Source organism: Carlito syrichta, unplaced genomic scaffold, assembly GCF_000164805.1.
Source record: "Carlito syrichta isolate Samal-C Ts95f unplaced genomic scaffold, Tarsius_syrichta-2.0.1 Scaffold301382, whole genome shotgun sequence".
In the NCBI taxonomy this organism is placed as follows: Eukaryota; Metazoa; Chordata; class Mammalia; order Primates; family Tarsiidae; genus Carlito; species Carlito syrichta.
Window position 1 is genome coordinate 30,248 of NW_007245478.1, and position 20,355 is coordinate 50,602.

General features: G+C 39.2%; 1 pseudogene; it reads right to left on the bottom strand.

Annotated features, from left to right (window-relative positions):
- Window positions 1–2,209: 2,209 nt before the first annotated feature.
- On the bottom strand, window positions 2,210–2,645 carry LOC103257052 (annotated as a pseudogene).
- Window positions 2,646–20,355: the final 17,710 nt, after the last annotated feature.

The window sequence follows — 20,355 nt, forward strand, 5'->3', positions numbered from 1 at the left end:
ACACAATCTATCTCTCTAGATAGAGAAAAACCTGATTTTGTTTTACTTTAATGTCTTGTTAAGTATAAGCTGAGATTGGCAGTTTAAACTGTATATGCCCAAAGTTTTAAAATATACCATATCACTTAGAACATTGAAAACCAAATATTAAACTTCCACATGTTACCGTGTTTCTTTTTATTTTTTTATTTTTTTGAGTTGGGGCTCTCACTCTGTCCCCCAGAGTGGAGTGCAGTGGCTGCTCCTGGACACCGCATCCTCGACCTGCTGGGCTCTGTCGATCCTTCTGCCTCAGTCTTCCAAGTAGCTGGAACTACAGGCACACACTACCATGCCCGGCTAATTTTTTTGATTTATTGTAGAGATGAGGTCTCGCCTGCCCAGGTGGGTCTCAAACCCACGGGCTCAGACAACCCACTCACCTTAACCAAAGGCATGGGATTACAGGCTGAGCCACCAAGCCCGGCATATGTATGTTTAACATCTGAATTATCTTACAGAAATAAAATTATATAACTACATATTTATTGTGTAACATGTAATAATTTGATATGTGTATAAATTGTGTACCAATGACTAAGATCAAGTTAATGAGCATATCAGTCACCTTACGTAGTTGCTTTTTTATTTTTTGTATTAATAACACAATATCTATAATTTTCTTAAGTTTTTTAAGGATATAAGATATTATTATTAATTATAGTCACTATGTCATACATTAGATCCCTAAAACTCCATTATAACTGAGGCTTTGTAACCATTGAACAATGTCTCCCAGTTTCCCCACCTATAGGCCCTGTACTTTCTCCCTCTATAAGTATAATTTTTTTTTTTATTTTACACATGAGTGACTTCATACAGTGTTTTTCTTTGTGTGCCTGGCTCATGTCACTTGGCACAATGTCTTATACTTTCATCCATAAGGTTGATATTGCAAGATTGTTTGATTTTTTTATAGCTGAATAATATGCTATTATGTATATATAATGTATTTTCTTAATCAATACAGAATCCAGAAGCATTAAGGTTGTTTTTATAGCTTGGCCATTTTGACAATGCTGCAATGAACATAGGAGTGTAGATACTTTGAGATACTGATTTTATTTCCTTTGGCTATATATACAGAAAAGGGATTTCGATGTTGTATGCTAGTTTTTTTATTTTTATTTTTGTAGAATACTCATAATAATTTTCATCCTGACTACCAATTTGAAACTCACCAACTGTGTATGTGATTTCTTTTTCTTCACATCCTTGTCAATATTTATCTCTCTCTGGTTGACATTAGCCATCCTAACAGGTCTCAGATGATATCTTATTATTGGGTTGATTTGAGAGTGCCTCGTGATTGGTGATGTTGCCTCCATTTCATATACATGTTAACAATTTGTATGTCTTCATTGAAAAGATAACCATTCCTGGGGCTATTTTTTAGTTGTGATTTTCATTTTCTTGTTTTTGTCTTTTTTGGTTGTTTTATAAAATGCTTTATTCCAGGAGGCAGTCCCCACCTCCCCACCCAACATATACACATCTTGTCTCTGTCATCACATTTCCAAAAGGGAGCACATGTCAAGTGTCATCTGTCCCCAGACATCAGACTCACAAAGAAAGGAAACAGAGGGACTCATCCCAGATCCCAGCCAGCAAAACACTCCTTTCATTATTTCTGCTCAGTCTAAAAGACTCGGCTTGGAATTATTTTACGATTTTGGGTTATTTGCAATGTTATAAAAAAGCAAATTACTGCTGTTAGCAAGGCGATAAGCTGCAAAGTTTTTGTTTTCCTTTTGAAATTGAGAATCCTGTTAACAACATATTAATATCATCAACAGAAGAAAAAAAAAAAAACACCATTTACACAGTAACTAAAAAACCCAGCCACTTAAAGTAATATCGTAATCAACCACTACCATAGAAAAACAGGCCCTGTCACTGCATTTTACTGGCAAGTCCCAGGGTTTCTTGAGCCTTGAGAGCCTGTCCTGAAGGGATGTGGAAGCATTCAAGCAAAAGGTAAGGAGCTGAGTGTGCGATTCTGAGGGACGCTGCCTCGAAGGAGGGGCAGGATGGCCACAGTCCTCCAGTTGACACCAGCGTTGAGATGTTCCTGGGACGAATAGCCCAGTTGCCTTTTGAGGAGTTTGGACAATCCATCAGGACCCAGGGCTCATAAAACATTACTCCACATTAAAAAAGGTTTTGTCCCTTAACGGTAAGTTTTCCACTGCTTCTCCAGCTTCTTGTACTTGGCTTCCAGTTTTTTTGAATACGCGTCCAACTTGTAAGCCGCCTGCTCCAAAGCTGCCACCTGCTCCTCGATGACATTGATCTGGTCCAGGTCTGGCTGCAGCCCCGCATACTTCTGGTTTAAGTCCCTTAAGGTTCTCACTAATGTTTATAGCAACAGCTTTCATTTCAAGATACTTCAAGCTGGTTAGTTTATTCATATTTTCCAGGAGTTTATATTCTTCACTGGTGGCGGTCAGGTCCCCGGTCAGGTAGGTGGCCATCTTGGCGAACATGTCCCTGCAGAGCTCCGTGATGTCCACTTTGGCAGGCTCCTTCGCCTCCTTGGCCGTCTCCATGGTGGCATTATCTTTGGCTGGCTTCTCTCACCTGGTGGCCAGGATGCCCTCAGCCATCACCATGCCAGGCCCAGGCTTGTTTTTGTCTTTGATTTGCATAATTCCTTTGTATGTGTTGAATATCAAAAAAATGAATCAGATATATGGCTTGCAAACATTTTCACTTGTTCTGTAATCCTTCTTCCTTTTTCCTTTACTGGGAAGAAGATTTTTAGTTTGATGCAGTCGAACTTGTTAATATTTGCTTTTAGTCCTGTATTCTTACGGTCATATAAAAAACTCATTACTAAAATCAATATCAAAAAAAGGTTTTCATATCTTTTTTTTTTTGAGGTTTTTTCTTTGGTTTTATTTTTCTTGAATCATGGACTCTTTCACCCAGACAGGATTGACAAGATTTATTCTCCAAGTAGTCTGTGAGAAGATTTTTGTTGAGTAGGAATCTCACACTGTCACCCAGGCTAGAGGGCAGTGACACACTAAAAGCCAGACTCTGCAGCCTTGACTTACTCGGCTTAAGTGATCCTTTTGCTTCAGTCTTCCAAGTAGCTGAAACCACAGGCATGCACCTCCATGCCCGGCTATTTTTTTTTATTTATTGTAGGGACGAGGACTCACCAAGTTGCCCAGGCTGGTCTTGAGCATATGGGTTCAGGCAATCCTCTCACCTCAGCCTGCAAAGTTCTGGGCTTACAGGCATGAGTCACCATGCCCAACTTCCATATATGTCTTATTCTACTGTTAAACATTCTATTCCCTTGGATTTTTTAGTTTTTTATTATTTGTTTATTTATTTGTTTTTTAGTGTTGGAGTCTCACTCTGCCACCCAGACTGGAGTGCAGTGGCATGCTCCCAGCCACCACAGTCTTAGTCTGCTGGGCTCCAGGGATGCTTCTGCCTCAGCCTTCCAAGTAACCTGAACTACAGGCACACACTACCATGCCTGGCTCATTTTTTATGTATTGTAGAGACAAGGTTTGGCCAAGTTGCCCAGGTGGGTCTCAAATCCACAGGCTTATAGTCAATCCACTGGCCTCGGCCTCCCAAAGTGCTGGAATCACAGGCTGAGCCACTGAGCATGACCTATTTATTTTTAAGATGTGTGATACAATTCAGAGTTATGTATACACATGTCAATTATTCAGGTACACTTTTTGATGAGATATTTCCCTCCAGTCCCCTGGCAGTATTCCATTCTCACTCTGTTTTTAAAGTCACTATCACACCACTTTACTTCAAGTCCTTATTATGTATAATAATGTCTCTCAGATTTTTTATGGCTTTAGATATTTTTGGTAAAAATTTTTTTCTTCACATCACAAACAGCTGGTATGTATATCTGTATCAAGCTCAATTGATAAAGTGATTGGAGGAATATTAAGTTAATGATACTATTTAATCTTTCTTCCCAAACATGTATTTTCATTTTTTTCATTTCTACTGTTTTTCATGTTTGAGAAATATTTTACACTTCTTTGTAATTTTCTCTGTAATGTATAATTTTTTGCAAAACTTCACAGTTTTTTTAATCTACAGACAAGATTATATATCTCATTGATTTTATTTATTTATTTATTTATCTTGAGTTGGAGTCTCACTCTGTCACCCAGACTGGAGTGCAGTGGCACTCTTCAGATCACTGCAGCCTCGACCTGGGCTCAGGCAATCCTTCTGCCTCAGCCTTCCAAGGAGCTGGAACTATAGGCACACACCACCACACCTGGCTAGTTTTTGATTTATTGTACAGACTAGGTCTCACCAAGCTGCCCAGGCAGGTCTCAAACCTGCAGGCTCACACAATTCACTAGTTTTGGCCTCCCAAAGTGCTGGGATTACAGGCTGAGCCCCCGAGCCCGGCCCATTTTTTTTAATTTAACTAATTGTATTGATGCATTCCCAAATGCTGAATCTCCTATGCATTCCTGACATGAAGAGAGCTTGATTATGATGTAATGTTGTAACATGTTGACACAATGTTTCTAATAAATTTTACATTTCTATTCAAATGTGATTTCTCTACAAAGAAATTACTTGAAATTCTTAGTATGGAATAGAAATTGTGTGTTGACATTGTCTTCATCCAGGAAAACCGGGTTACTGTTTCTTTTTTATATTATTATTTTTATTTTAAAATGTAGGGTATAATTGAGGGTTACCTCAAAAGTGGTCATTGTACATGTAAAGTTTTAATAACCATCTTGATTTTGAAATAGTTAATGAAATATGTAAAATGCAATAACTTGCTTGACATAAGTAACTACATTTTGCTGAAATTCTCCATATTTGCTGTCTGCCTGAGTTAAAAATGCACCCCCCATTGTAATTGTGTAATTGTTGTAACGTTCCTATGACCACAGACCCACAGCTGCATTCCCCTGATCATGTTGACCCTTCTTGCTGGTCACTGAAAACTCCCTAGTCACAGGTTCCATGTAATTGAATGCCTTGTTAACTGAAATCCAAGAGTTTGTTTCTTTTGTCTTTAATACCTTGTACCGTCATCTCCTGCTATGTAGCCCACTTGCAGTTTTTGCCTTTAAATGCTTGTTGCAAACTCAGCTCAAGTGTCAAGAGTTTTTTCTGGTGTGAGCCTGCTCTTGCCCTGTGTGTTAATAATGTACTCATAATTAATTAAACTCGAAATGCTGGTGTGTCTCTTTCTTGCAGCTGAGTCATAACAATGTTATACCCCCCACCATGGCAGTGTCCCACTACTGCCAATCACTTTCTTATAGTATTCTGATAATTTTCCAAGGTCCACTTAGGAGTGAGTACATGTAGTACTCAGATCTTTGCTCATGTGATAAAACACTTGAGTATATATATATATATTTTTAGTGGGAATCTCACTCTGTCACATAGTGTATTAATCAATAGTTTTGTGGCCATCTCCTGCTGCTATGTGATGAATTCAAGTGTTGTAAGATTCTGTTTCACACATCATGTAATGTTAATTTTTCCATATGAGCACTTAGTCTCTCCAGAGCCAATCAAGAAAATTAAAAAGAATGATTGTGTATATGGCAAAACAGTGGAAAGGAAAGGGTATCAAGATACAAATGGTGAAGGTATTTCAAGCTCAGGGCCACACCAGTGAAGTTAGCAGATGACTCAATGAAAAGAGTGCTCCCAATTCAGTGTCTGGTAATTTTTTTTTTTTTTTGAGTTGGAGTCTCACTCGGTCGCCCAGACTGGAGTGCAGTGGCCACTTCCAGCCACCACAGCCTCGACCTGCTGGGCTCCAGCGATCCTTCTGCCTCAGCCTTCCAAGTAGCCAGAATTATAGGCATGCGCTACCTTGCCCAGCTGATTTTTTGATTTATTGTAGAGATGAGGTCTCACCAAGTTGCCCAGGCGGGTCTCGAACCCACGGGCTCAGGCAATCCACTCACCTCAGCCTCCCAAAAGCGCGGGATTACAGGCTGAGCCACCGAGCCCGGCTAGTGTCGGGTAATTTTAAAGGAAACAGAAGAGGTTAGGCATGGTGGCTCATGCCTGTAATTCCAGCAGTTTGGGAGGCAGAGTAGAGAGGACTGCCTGAATCTAGGGCTTCCAAGCCAGTCTGGGCAACTTCTTGGGAACTTGTCTCTACAACAACTCTAATAATTGACTGGGCATGGTGGCACATGTTTGTGGTTCCAGCTACTCAGGAAGCTAAAGGGGAAAGATAGCCTGATCACATCATTTGGAGCATGCAGTGGCCATGAGCATGTCACCGTATTCCAGCCTGTGCAACAGGGTCAGACTTTAGTCTTACAAAAAAAAAAAAAATGGAGAAGCAATCCCAGTAAGGAAATTGCCATTAGACAAGCTGATGGAAATGTTCTGACAATGGAGATTGGTTTTGACTTCTTTTGTAACAGGGCCCCTTTACAACAGGGCACTCAAAGTAAGGCAAATAGTGGAAGTGAATTGGTATCATATATCCACGTTTTTAGAGAAATAAAAATTTTTTTGAGATGGAGTCTCCTTCACCCAAGCTGGAGTGCAGTGGCATACATGCTCACGGCCACTCCAGCGTCAACCTTTAAGGCTCCAGCAATTCTTCCATCTCAGCCTTCTGAGTAGCAGGAACTACAGATGTGCAACCAAGCCCACCTATTTTTTATTTTATTGTAGAGACGAGACCTCACCAAGGTGCCCGGGCTGGTCTCAAACCCGTGGGATCAGGCAATCCACACACCTCGGCCTCCCAAAGTGCTGGGATTACAGGCGGAGCCACCCAGCCCAGCCTAAAATTATTCACCATCAGACAGAAACTAACATGTATTACTCTCAAACTACACCAAGTGCCCCAAGTCTCCTACCTTTTTCCACCTGTTCGACCTGTGCCATTTAAGACAGTGAGGCCAGACTCTCTACTTCCACCTCATCCTCAAATCCTGTGGTGAACACGACAAGGATAAAGAGCTTTATGATGACTTGCTTTGATTTAATGAATAGGAAAGATACTTTTTCTTCTTTATGATTCCCTCCTTTTTCAAAAAATTCAGTCAGTACCTGTATATGTTTATTACATGGGAGTATTGTGTGATGGTGAGATTTAAGCATCTGACAAAACTATCACCAAAGCACTGCAGACAGTGCCCAACAGGCATTTTTCAACTCTTGGCTCCCTCCCACTTCACCAATTTCTAGTGTCTACCAATCTCATCTTTATACCTCTGTGTATGCAGTGTTTAGCTCTCATTTATTTGTGAGAGCATGCAGTATTCAGTTACGTCTTTGGATTAATTTGCTTACATTACTGTAAGAATGCAGTACATAATACACATAACAAACAAAATATGTTAATGGATTGTTTATGTAGAATTCACACGGAGAAACAATGCAGTTTCTACATTCTGAAAATGTTCTCATATAGAGACAGGAACTCACTCTAAGAGAAACATTTATTGCATTTTATAGAACTTTTATTACACACCAAGCACATTGTTGGAATTTAAAAAAATACAAAAGTAAAACAAAAATGAAAACAACCCCTAGACTTATAAACTCTCCGAAGTTTTCACTGAAGAAATTGACCCAGTAAAGTCAATAAAAATCAATTATGTTCATTATACAAATTAAAAAGATCAACACCAAAATGATTCAATGATATTCTTCAGTTGTGAAAAAAATAAAATATACTTAAAAAGTACCTACATAATTTCATTATGAATTACATCTTCATAATGCTTTCAAACACCATTCAATTACATTTTTTAAACTCTTGAAATTTCTAATAGTCTCAATAATGATCATTATATGAACATAAAAGTATGAATAACAGGAAAGTTAAAAAAGAATTCTGAACTACACTCCACGTGGAATAATTTGAATGTGAAGCAGATAAAACTGATTTGCTTTCAGATTTTAAATTTAAAAATTATTTCTCTTGTTCCAACAATCCTTTCCTACTTAATGCATGCATTCACACACAAAAATTAAACCTCCTCTTCTTTAGCTCTCATACTCATGGCTTTAAAATGATATCTTTGCATATTTCATTAAGTGTAAATAAAGCATAAAAGTATTTTTGTGCATTGTTAGCTAAGAGAAGTACAATGTGTACATACTAAAATATGTGTTTACAATAGTCAGTATTCAAAGAGGTATGTGTTATAATTATACTGCTATATAATATTATTGATTACAACCGAGCTCGGTGGCTCAGCCTGTAATCCCGTGCCTTTGGGAGGCTGAGGTGAATGGATTGCCTGAGCCCGCGGGTTCGAGACCTCATCTCTACAATAAATCAAAAAATCAGTCGGGCGTGGTAGCGCGCGCCTGTAGTTCCAGGTACTCGGAAGGCTGAGGCGGAAGGATCGCCGGAGCCCAGCAGGTCGAGGCTGCGGTGGCCGGGAGAGGCCACAGCACTCCAGTCTGGGCGACAGAGTGAGACTCCAACTCAAAAAAAAAAAAAAAAAAAATTATTGATTACCATAATCAAAATGTCCCAACTTTAAAATATATATAAGGTATAAAAAAGTTCACTAGAGATATTATTCTTTAGCAGTATATTGTCATCATTTAGCTACAATATTGAGTAATATAGAATAAATTAACACTAGTGGCAGCATAACAATTTATTGCATGAAAAACTGCTAATGACTTGTAAACAATTCTGTTCATTAAAACAAATTAACTTCACATAGCATAAATAACCACTTTAAAGATCACTATGCTCACTAGCAAAGACAGATTTCAAACATTCAAGCATTTCTGTTTTTCTTTTTTTTTTTTTTGAGTTGGAGTCTCACTCTGTCGCCCAGACTGGAGTGCAGTGGCCGCTCCCGGCCACTGCAGCCTCGACCCGCTGGGCTCCGGTGATCCTTTCACCTCAGCCTTCCAAGTAGCTGGAATTACAGGCATGCACTACCATGCCCGGCTGATTTTTTGATTTATTGTAGAGATGAGGTCTCGCTGCCCCGGCGGGTCTCGAACCCGCTGGCTCAGGCAATTCACTCACCTCAGCCTCCCAAAGGTGCGGGATTACAGGCTGAGCCACCGAGTCCAGCTTCTGTTTTTCTTTTTTTAACTTTTAAATTTTTTTAATTTTCAAATTGGAGGTACACTTCAAGGTTGGGCACACAAATATTCATCATGCAGGTACACTTGTTGGTGAGGTGTGCCCCCCTTCCCAGGCAGATTTTGACTACTGTCACTTCCACTGTCCCGTGTCCTCTCCCAGCATTTTCCCACTACCGTCAATCCTTTTCTTATTGTATTTCTTTGTTTCTGTGAAAGATCACTCAATGTTTACAGATTCTAATTTTATTATGCATCCTATGTTAGATTATTGATCCTTCAGACTGGAAGATTTTTTTTTTAATTGTGGGGTACAATTCAGGGTTAGGTATACAAGTATTCATTGTGCAGGTACCCTTGTTGATGAGGTGTACTCCTTCTCCCCAGGCAGATCTTAACTAATGTCAATCCCACCTCCCTGCACCCCCACCCCAGTTTCCCATTACTATCAATCCTTTTGTTATGGTATTATGTCAGTTGTTCAAGGTCTACTTATGTGTGAGAACATGTGATACTCAGATCTTTGTTTCTGTGAAAGCACACTCAGTATTATAAACTCTAATTCCATCCAGATTGCTGCAAAGTTCATGATTTTGTTCTTCTTTATGGCTGCATAATATTCCATCGTGTATATGTCCCACATTTTTATCCAGTCCTCTTTTGATGGGCAGCACTATTGGTTCCATGTTCCTGCTATTATGAACAAGGCTGTGATAAACATACATGTGCAGGTATCTTTTTTATAGAGTGATTTTAATTCTTCTGGGTATATTGCCAGTAGGGTGATTGCGGGCTCATATGGAAAGTCGATTTTTAGAACTTTTAGGAATCACCACACTGATTTCCACAGAGACTGTGTTAGTTTACACTTCCACCAACAGTGCGGAAGTGTTCCCTTTTTGCCACATCCTCTCCATCATGTGTTATTTTTTGAGTTATTGATGATGGCCATTCCGACTAGAGTTAGGTGGTATCTCAATGTAGCTTTAATTTGCATCTCCTTGATGACTAGTGAGGCTGAACATTTTTTCATATATCTGTTGGCTGCGTGTATGTCTTCTTTTGAGAATTGTCTTTTAATATCTTTTGTCCACTTTGTAATGGGACTGTTTTTTTTTCTTTTCAGCACATTTGAGTTCCTTGTAGATCCTAGGGGTAGACCTCTGTCAGACATAGAGTTGGCAAATATTTTTTCCCAGTGTGTGGGCTGTCTCCCAGCTCTCTTGAAGGTTTATTTGGCTTTGCAGAAGTTTTTCGGTTTGATGAGGTCCATTTGTCTATCTTAACTCTTATGGCCTGGGCATTTGGGGTTTTGCTCACAAATGGGCTGCCAGTTCCAGCTTCCATAAGGGTGTCTCCTGCATCTTCTAAGATTCTTATAGTTTGAGGTTTTACATTTAGGTCTCTGATCTATTTAGAGTTAATTTTTGTGTATGAGGATCTATAGGGGTCCTGTTTTAATCTTCTGCATGTGGTCAGTCTGTTTTCCCAGCACCATTTACTGAATAGGTTCTTGTCTCCTCAGTGGTAGGTGGTGGAGGCTTTGTCAAAGATGACTTGGTTGAGAAATTGAGATTTTGCTTCTGCAATCTCAATTATATTCCATTGGTCTATATGCCTGTTCTTGTACCAATAGCAGGCTGTTTTAATTATGTAGGTTTATAATAAAGTTTAAAGTCTGGGAGTGTGATATCTCCTGCTTTGTTTTTGTTTTTGTTTTGCTGAGGATTGTTTTGACTATTTTTAGTCATTTAGGTTTCCATATGAATTCCTGTATTATTTTTCTAGGTCTGAGAGGAATGTTGCTGGTAATTTTATGGGTATTGCATTAAATCTGTAGATTGCCTTAGGTAGAATGGACATCTTAATAATATTGATTCTTCCAATCCATGAGCACAGAATATTTTTCCACTTGTTTGTGTCATCTTTGATTTCTTTGAGCAGTGTTTTGTACTTTTCATTGTAAAGATCTCTCACATCTCTGGTTAGGAAGATGCCAAGGTATTTCATTTTTTTAGTGGCTACTGTGAACGGAATTGTGCTTTTGGTTGGGTTTCTATTTGTTTATTATTGGTGCATAGAAATACGACTGTCTTTTGCACATTTATTTTATACCCTGTGAATTGCCAAAGTTTTTTTTACCAGTGCAAGGGTTTTTTTTGACAGATTCTCTTGAATTTTCAAGGTATAGAATCACATCATCTGCAAAGAGAGAGAACTTGACTTCCTATTTTCCTATTTGGATACCCCTGATTGCCTTCTCTTTTCTGGTTGCTTTGGCTAGACTTCCAAAAGTATGTTGAACAGAAGGTATGAGAGTGAGCATCATTGTCTAGTCCCAATATTCTGGGGAAATGGTTCCAATTTCTGTCTGTTTAGCAGTATGTTGACTGTGGGTTTCTTGTAGAAGGCTCTTATTGTTTTGAGGTATGTTCCACCTATGCCTAGATGTTTGAGGGTTTTTATCAGGAATGGGTGCTGGATCTTAGAGAAAGCTTTTTATTTTATTTTATTATTATTATTTTTTTTGAGTTGGAGTCTCACTCCATCACCCAGACTGGAGTGCAGTGGCCGCTACCAGCCACTGCAGCCTCGACCTGCTGGGCTCTGGAGATATTTCCGCCTCAGTCTTCCGAGTAGCCAAAACTACAGGAACGCACTACCACGCCCGGCTGATTTTTTGATTAATTGTAGGGATGAGGTCTCACCAAGTTGTCCAGGTGGGTCACTAACCCACCGGCTCAGGCAATCCACTCACCTCAGTCTCCCAAAGTGCTGGGATTAGAGGTTGAGTCACCGAGCCTGGCTGAAAGCTTTTTCTATATGTAATATAATCATGTGGTTTTTGTTTTTACATCTGTTGATGTATTTAATTACATTTGTGGTCTTACAAGTGTTGAACCAGACTTGCATCCTAGGGATGAAGCCTACATGTTCGTGGTGGATGATTTTTAAGATATGTTGTTGGATCTGGTTTGCTAGGATTTTGTTGAGAATTTTAGCATCTATGTTCATCAAGGATATTAGCCTGTAGTCCTCTTTCTTTGTTGAGTCTTTACCTGGCTTGGGTATCAATTTGATGTTAGTTTCCTAAAATAACTTGGGAAGAATTCTATCTTCCTCAATTGCTTGGAATACTTTCAATAGGATTGGTATCAGTTCCTCTTTGTATGTTTGGTAGAATTCTGCTGGAAAGCCATCTGGTCCAGGGTTTTATTTATTTATTGTAGGTAGTTTTCTTATGACATTGTCAATTTCCTGGATTGTTATTGGTCTATTTAGGGTCTCAGTTTCTTCTTGTTTCAACCTAGAGAGGTTGTGTTATGTCAGAAAGTCCTCCAATTCCTTTAGGTTTTGAGGTTTGTTTCCATGCAAGTGTACAGAGTAGTCTCTGATAATCATTTGTATTTCTTCAGGGTCAGATGTGACTAATCTTTTGCATTTCTGATTGTGTTTATTTGGATTTTTCTCTATTTTTCTTGGTCAGTCTAGCTAGGGGACCATCAATCTTGTTTACCCTTTCAAAGAAACAGCCTTTTGTTTCATTGATTTTTTTTTTTTTTTTGTATTATCTTTTTGTCTTCTATGTTCCAGATTTGGGCTTTTATTTTGGTGAACTAGATTCTTCTGCTGAGGTTAGGGTTTTGATGGTCTTGCTTTTCCAACTTCCTTAGGTGACTTGTTAGGCTGCTAACTTGTGATCTTTCCATTTTCTTCATGTGCGTTTGTAGAGTTATGAATTCCCCTCTTACTACTGATTTCATGGCATCCCAGAGATTTTGTTTAGATGTTTTTTTCATTTTCATTTGTTTCCAGGTGTCTTTTTTTTTTTTTTTTTTTGAGTTGGAGTCTCACTCTGTAACCCAGACTGGAGTGCAGTGGCTGCTCCTGGCCACCGCAGCCTCCGATTGCCTGCTGGGCTCCAGCAATCCTTCCGCCTCAGTCTTCCAAGTAGCTGGAATTACAGGCATGCGCTACCACGCCCGGCTGATTTTTTGCTTTATTGTAGAGATGAGGTCTCGCTGCCCAGGCAGGTCTAGAACCCGCGGGCTCAGGCAATTCACTCACCTCAGCCTCCCAAAGGTGCGGGATTACAGGCTGAGCCACTGAGCCCAGCTCCAGGTGTCTTTTAATATCTATTTTGATTTTCATGTTGACCCAGGAGTTGCTTATCATCATGTTGTTTATTGTCCATGTTTTTGTGGGTTTTGGGAAAACTTTGTTGGTGGTATTTATTTTTATTCCACTGTGGTCTGAGAAGGCAATCCTCTGGCCTCCAACTCCCAAAGTGCTGGGATTACAGAATGCCAGGCATCAGCTACCGTGAACGGTTCAGTGCATTTTAATATCATAACAAGGTAATTTTAATTGTATACAAACACTCTACTTCTTTACATCTCCTCTCACTTCATTATTGTCACAAAATATATATTTATGCTGTGTGTCTATTAACAAAGAAGTGTTTAAATTTTATGTTTTTAAAAATTCTGTAGTATATTATGAGCATTTTAGACACCATCATTCTGAAGCAGAGTATTTTCTATTTGAATACACAGTTCTCTTTAAGAGAGCTTTACGTTTTCTTGTGCTTTAATGATGCTGTTTATCATTGTTTTATTTTTCAAGAGATAAATTCCCTCTAGCATTTCTTGTAGGACTGTTTTAGTGGAGATAAACACCTCAGTATTGTTCATCTTGGTCTTTATTTTTCCCTTCTTTTTGAACTATGTGTTTCCAGATCTGGTATCAATGGGTCCATATCTGTAACTTCTGCCTCTCTGAATTCAACCAATGAGGGATAAAAAATATTTTGAAACAAATAGATCACTACATCCTGTCATCAGGATATTGGTCTTGATGCTGAACAATAGTCCCCAAAGTCTATATACATTTTACATTATTTGCATTCATTTTTGTTCCTGTCTCAATATATATGAATGATACATTTTTAGATTTTCTGGGTTTTTTCCTGCTTGGTTAAGACTATTATGCCTCTAGTGAATGTTTTAAAACTCAATTATTGTTTTCTCCAGCTCCTTTGTCTTATTGAATTATTTTTATAGTTTTACTCTATATTGATATTTTGATTTTTATCATATATCATTTTTCTATTTTTTTCTGTTTTTGATTTATTTATTGAGCATGTTTAAGATAATTATATTGAATTTTGTCAAGTAATACATACATCTGGATTTATTTAGTACAGTTTTCCATAAATTTATTTTGTTTCCTCAACTGAGATATGCTTCCATATGTACTCGAAAATTTGAAGCTCAGCTGCCAATTCTGCTATGTAATAGTCTGGCCTTTTATAAGGGAGGGCTGACATTGATCACTGATCAGCTGGGTTATAGGTTATATGTGCTTCTCAAATATGGTCTCATGCTGTGCTCAATCAAGACTTCTATGTTTTGTGTTCAAGTGATTGTTCTCTGTTTCAGTTTCAAACACCATAGTCTTTTGCTTCCCTATTATGCTGTCTGTAGTATTGAAGATTGTCTTTTTTTTTTTTTTTTTTTTTGAGTTGGAGTCTCTCTTGCCCAGAATGCAGGACAGTTGCACACTCATGGTCACTGCAGCCTTGACCATCTGGGTTCAGGCAATCCTACTCCCTCAGTCTTTCAAGTAGCTGGAACTGCAAAAATGTGCCACAATACCCAGATAATTTTTTGATTTCTTCTAGACATGGGTTCTTACCAAGTGGCCAACGCTGGTCTGAAATTCATGGGTGCAGGCAATCCTCTCACCATGGCCTGCCAAAGTTCTATTACAGATATTCTGGTGCTGTAAAGCATTAATTTTTTACTCAATAGTCACAAATCTGTTGTCCACAATACATCATCATTTTCTTCAGTACACCATGTCAGGGTGACAAAAAACAGTCAAGAGATATCTCCACCAAAAGCAAGGCAAAACCATCACAAGTACGATAGTAAAGGATTCCAAGTTCTAAATACATGATATTCCCAGATGGAAACTGGACAATGTGTGAGTTTCTCCTTTCCAGCCCTCAAGTGCACTCTTTGCCACAAACACCAGTAATTTTTGCTACATCCAAGAGAATATGACCCACTGACCTGCCTGACCAAACTAAAGCAGAGCAGGCCAGGTGGTCTCTTTTGAACTCAACCCTCCCAATGCATCAGAAAGCCCTTGTGCTTGACTCTGACTCAACCTTAGAATCACATGGAGGCAATTAACTAACAAAACATGGATGCTTCCATCCAGACCAATAGACAGAGTATTTGTGGAGGGCAAAGAAAAACGTGTTTCTTCACACTGGCCATGTGACCCTAATTAGAAGACTGGAATGAGAACCACTTAGCAAAGCATCTTGTATTTAGCTTTCTTTCCTTCTTTCTTTCTTTCTTTCTTTCTTTCTTTCTTTCTTTCTTCCTTCCTTCCTTCCTTCTTTCTTTCTTTCTTCTTTCCTTCCTTCCTTCCTTCCTTCCTTCCTTCCTTCCTTCCTTCCTTGGTGTCTCACTGTCTACCAGGCTGAAGTGCACTGGCACACTCACATCCACTGCAACCTCGACTTGCTGGGTTCAGATGATCCTTCCATCTCAGCTTTCCAAGTAGATGGAACTGCAGGAGTAAGCCACCAAACATCAGCTAATTTTTAAAAATTTATTGTAGAGATGACGTCTCAAATAAATTGCCAAGGATGGTGTAAACCTTTGGGCTCAGGAAATCCTCTCATCTCAGCCTCCCAAAGTGCTGGGATTATAGGTGTGAGCCACCAAGCTTGCCACCTCTTAGCATTAATTTGCACATAAATCTTTTGTATTTTGGGTCTCATTCTAAAAATACTGTGATTCTGAGCTGGATTCAGTGGCTTAAGGCTATCATCTCAGCACTTTGAGTGCTGGAGAGTATTGCCTTATCCTAGGTATTTGAGACCAACCTGAGCAACTTGGCAAGACGTAATCTCTAACCAATTCAAGAAATTAGCCGGGTATGGTAGCACATGCCTGTAGTTCAACCAACTTGGAAGGTTAAGGCAGAAGGATCACTTGAGCCCAGCAGGTAGAAGCTGTGGTGGCCATGATTGAGCCACTGAACTCTGACTTGGATAACTGAAAAAAAGAAAAAAGAAAGTGTGATTTTCCAGGTTTTAAGGGGTCCTTGAATAGACTTTTTCAATCCCCTCTGAATTCTAATGTTGCTTCCCTTGAATCCACATTCAGCAGCACTCAGCTAGAGAAAGCAGGCCCAACACCCAGGGTCCCCCACATTCAGCACACTCATTACAACACAAATATTTCTGATCCAAGTGAAAAACACATCTGATCTCCATCCTGAAAGATCACATTCTCTGTGTCTCTTTAAAGTTTACAGAGGTTGGAGCAACTCAGTATCTTCATCTTGTTCCCAAGGTTGAGGACCACTCTCACTGTGAGATGCAGCCCCGTGTGGCTCAATCCTAGATGGTGACTGAGGGAAAAATAAGCTGATGAAAATTTAATTCTGAAAGGCCCCACCACACAGACTACTGTCCCCTCCTCACAGTATGAAGATGCTTCATCCTCCAGGGTTTCAATTCTCACCAGGACCCAAACACTCACTTGGAGTAGTTTAAGACTGTGAACTATGACATCTTTTTTTCTGACACCCACTGTGTGGAGTCTGCTGAACACCGGTGGATCAACCTGTAATCTACTCACCTCAGCGCCTTGGGAGGCTGATGTGAGGGGATTGTCTAGCCCACGGGTTCGAGACTCGCATAGGCAACTTGGCAAGATCTCATCTCTACAATAAATAAAAAAAAAATTAGCCATACATGGTAGTGCACACCTGTAGTTCCAGTTACTTGGAAGCCTGAGGTGGAAGGATCGCCGGAGCCCAGGAGGTCGAGGCTGCAGTGGCCGGGAGCAACCACTGCACTCCAGTCTGGGCGACAGAGTGAGACTCCGACTCAATAACAACAAAATAATAAATAAACTATAAAGGCGTATTTTCAGTATGTAGATGTGACTTGTCCAGATAATCTCACCTGGAAAGAACTGCCAGAGGAGGATGAGGCAAAGATTGCAGGTTAGATGATGTGTATACAAATAAACATTAGGCACATTCACTTGTTGATGAGGTATGCCCCTCACTCCCCCGGCAGTATTCCAGTCTCAGTCTGTTTTTATTTTTATTTTGGTTTGAGCTGGAATCTAGCTCCATCGCCCAGACTGTAGTACAGTGGCACACTCCCGACCAGCTAGGCTCTGGTGATCCTTCCGCCTCAGTCTTCCAAGTAGCCGAAAATACAGTCACATGCTCTCACACTCTAATTTTTTATTTATTGTAGAGATGAGGTCTTGTCCAATTGCCTGGGTGGGTCTCGAACTGGCAGTCTCAGGCAATCCACTCGCCTCGGCCTCCCAAAGTGCTGGGATAGGGCTGAGCCACCAAGCCTGCCCCTCAGTCTGTTTTTAAAGTATCACACTATTTAATTTTTCAAGACTTTATTGTGTATAATAATGTCTTTCAAACTTTATATGGATTTCCAATTTATATGTTGCTTGCAAAAAATTTTTTTTCTTCAGAACACAAACAGCTGGTAGGTATATCAGCATCAAGCTCAATTGATAAACTGATTAGAGGATTATTGACTTAATGCTACCACTTAATCTTTCTTTCTAGCATGTATTTTCATTATTTTTCATTTCCACGGTTTCTCATGTTTTTCAGAAATATTTTACACTTTATAATTTCGTATTTAAATGTAAATTTTTTTTGTTAATTTCACAAACTCTTTTAAATCTATTAACAAGATTATATGTCTTTCTCATTGATTTTATTAATGTGACTAATTGTATCGATAGATTCCCAAATGCTGAACCTCCTAAGCTTCACTGACATAAAGGGAGTTTGGTCATGATGCAATGTTGCAACACGCTTGCAAAGTATTTCTACTAATTTTTGCATTTCTCTTCAAATGTGATTTTTCTACAAAGAAATGACTTGAAATCCTTAGCGTGGAGTAGAAATTGTGTGTTGACATTTTCCTCATCCAGGGACACCGTGTTTCTGTGGTTTTCTCTTTTTTTGTATTATCTTTACTTTAAAATGTAGGGTACAATTCAGGGTTAGGTCATAAGCGGTCATTGTACAGGTAAAGTTTGGGTACTCTTATTGATGTTATACCCCCTGCTATGGCAGTGTCCCCCTACTCCCAATCACTTTCTTATGGTATTCTGAAAAATGTTCAGGGTTCTCTTATGGGTGTGTATATGTAGTACTCAGATCTTTATGTGATAAAACACTTGAGTATTCATATATATATATTTTTAGTTGGAATCTCACTCTGTTACATAGTGCATTAATCAATAATTTTGTGGCCACCTTCGGAGTTTTGTGAACTACAGACATGTATGTGCTAACACAGCTGGCTAATTTTTGATTCATTGTACAGACGAGGACTCACCAAGTTGCCTGGCTCATCTTGAACCCACAGGCTCAGGCAATCCTCTTGCCTTGACCTCCCAAAACTCTGGAATTACAACTTGAGTTACTGAGTCTGACCTTTATTTATTTATTTATTTATTTTGTTTGTTTGTTTATTTATTTATTTATGTCTCATTTTTCCCCCTGGCTGTACTGCAATGGCATATTCATGGCCATCTCTGCCTCAATCTGCAGGCGATCCTTCTATTTCATCCTTCCAAGTAGCTGGAGCCACAAGCATGTGCCACCATGCCTGGCTAATTTCTTAAAATTTATTTTAGAGATGAGGTCTCATCAAGTTGCTGCGGATGACTTGCAAACTGTAAGCTCTGGAAATCTTGTCATCTCTGCCTCCCAAAGTGCTGGGATTATAGGCGTGAGCCACCATGCCCAGCATGAAAGATTCTTAGTGATTATAATTATAGGTTGTCCTATTCTTACATCTTACAAGGTTTTCTTTTGATTTGCCAGGTGGGAATGGCTGCCAACTTGGTCTGCAGTAAAATGTCATTTTAAAATGTCTGACTGCTTCCTAAAACCAGCCTATGGGAAATTTATCTATCGATGTGTCCCTGTCGCATTTTGACATTTCACTGTGACATTTGCTGTTGGTGGAGTCTAAGTTTTGTCTTTCTCCAAGATAGTAATTTATAGGAAATACATTTAAGTTAATTAAGTGAGTGGTTTCTTTGCATTTTCACATGCATTGCTGGTCTTTAGGGGAAAAGGCAGAAATTATTCCTGTCCTCTGTGAAAGCACAAACTGAGGCAAGGTGGACTGTTGCCATGAGAATAATGCCAGATTGCAACAAAGGGGAAGGTAGAAAGAAGTAAAGTTTATTAACCTCCTTTCACAGATTGGAAAGGGGGCAGACAGAGGCAAGTGAGGCATGGAAAAGCCAAGAACTGGGTTTTTCAAAGGGCTTTGGAGAAAGGAGGTTTAAGACCACAGGACTGTCCAGGGCCATGGGTCTTTGATGTAGGTTGTAGTGTTATGACCACGTTAAGTAAGAAGAAGTTACACCAGCCAGTTGTATTTGATTAATTATTAATTTATTAAATGCATGGGTCAAGAATAGGTAAATTCCAGGAAACCTCTTGGCAAATTGGTGCAGTTTGTGATAAGTTTTTATAGGTAAAATTTGCAGTATTAGCTACGTAGCAACTTAGTGACCATAGCAACTATTAACTAACAACTTGGCAACCAAATTGGGAACTTTGATTGTTAGGGAGCTTTGATTAATTTCATGTCCTAGGTAAGCCAGTGCCCAGAAAGTCCCTGGAGTTCTGCCATTAAGATATAGTTTAAGGTAGTTACATAGAGACAGGGAAGAAGAATCATTACACAATGGAGTTACCTTTGTTAGGTCATTTACAGTATATAAGAACAAACTATGAAAATGTCAAAGTGTAACATTTAATTTCAGTTAGCAAAGCATACAATTGCATGGAACTTATGGTGAAGGAGTTCTGTAATGGTCAGTAGACAATGGTCAGCATAATCTGCCCAAAGGAGACAAAACTGAGGGTCTGTCATCATGGGAACGTTACTGTAATCACACGTAGGCCTTGATTCTTAGGTCAGACAGGTAACTAGGATGAAAGTTTTAAACAAAATAGAGTAAGTTGTTTATTATTATTTTGCCAACAATTTGATTTTATTACCTGATTTAGCTCATTTCAGTAGCCACATGAGTTTTATATATCAATAGTTGCCAGACATTAACATCTAATGCTATCAGGTGATGGGTTAGATGGGTGGAGTCAAGTGGAAGGGGTTTTCTTTTTTCTTTTTTTTGGCAGTTTTTATGGTTTTATTTA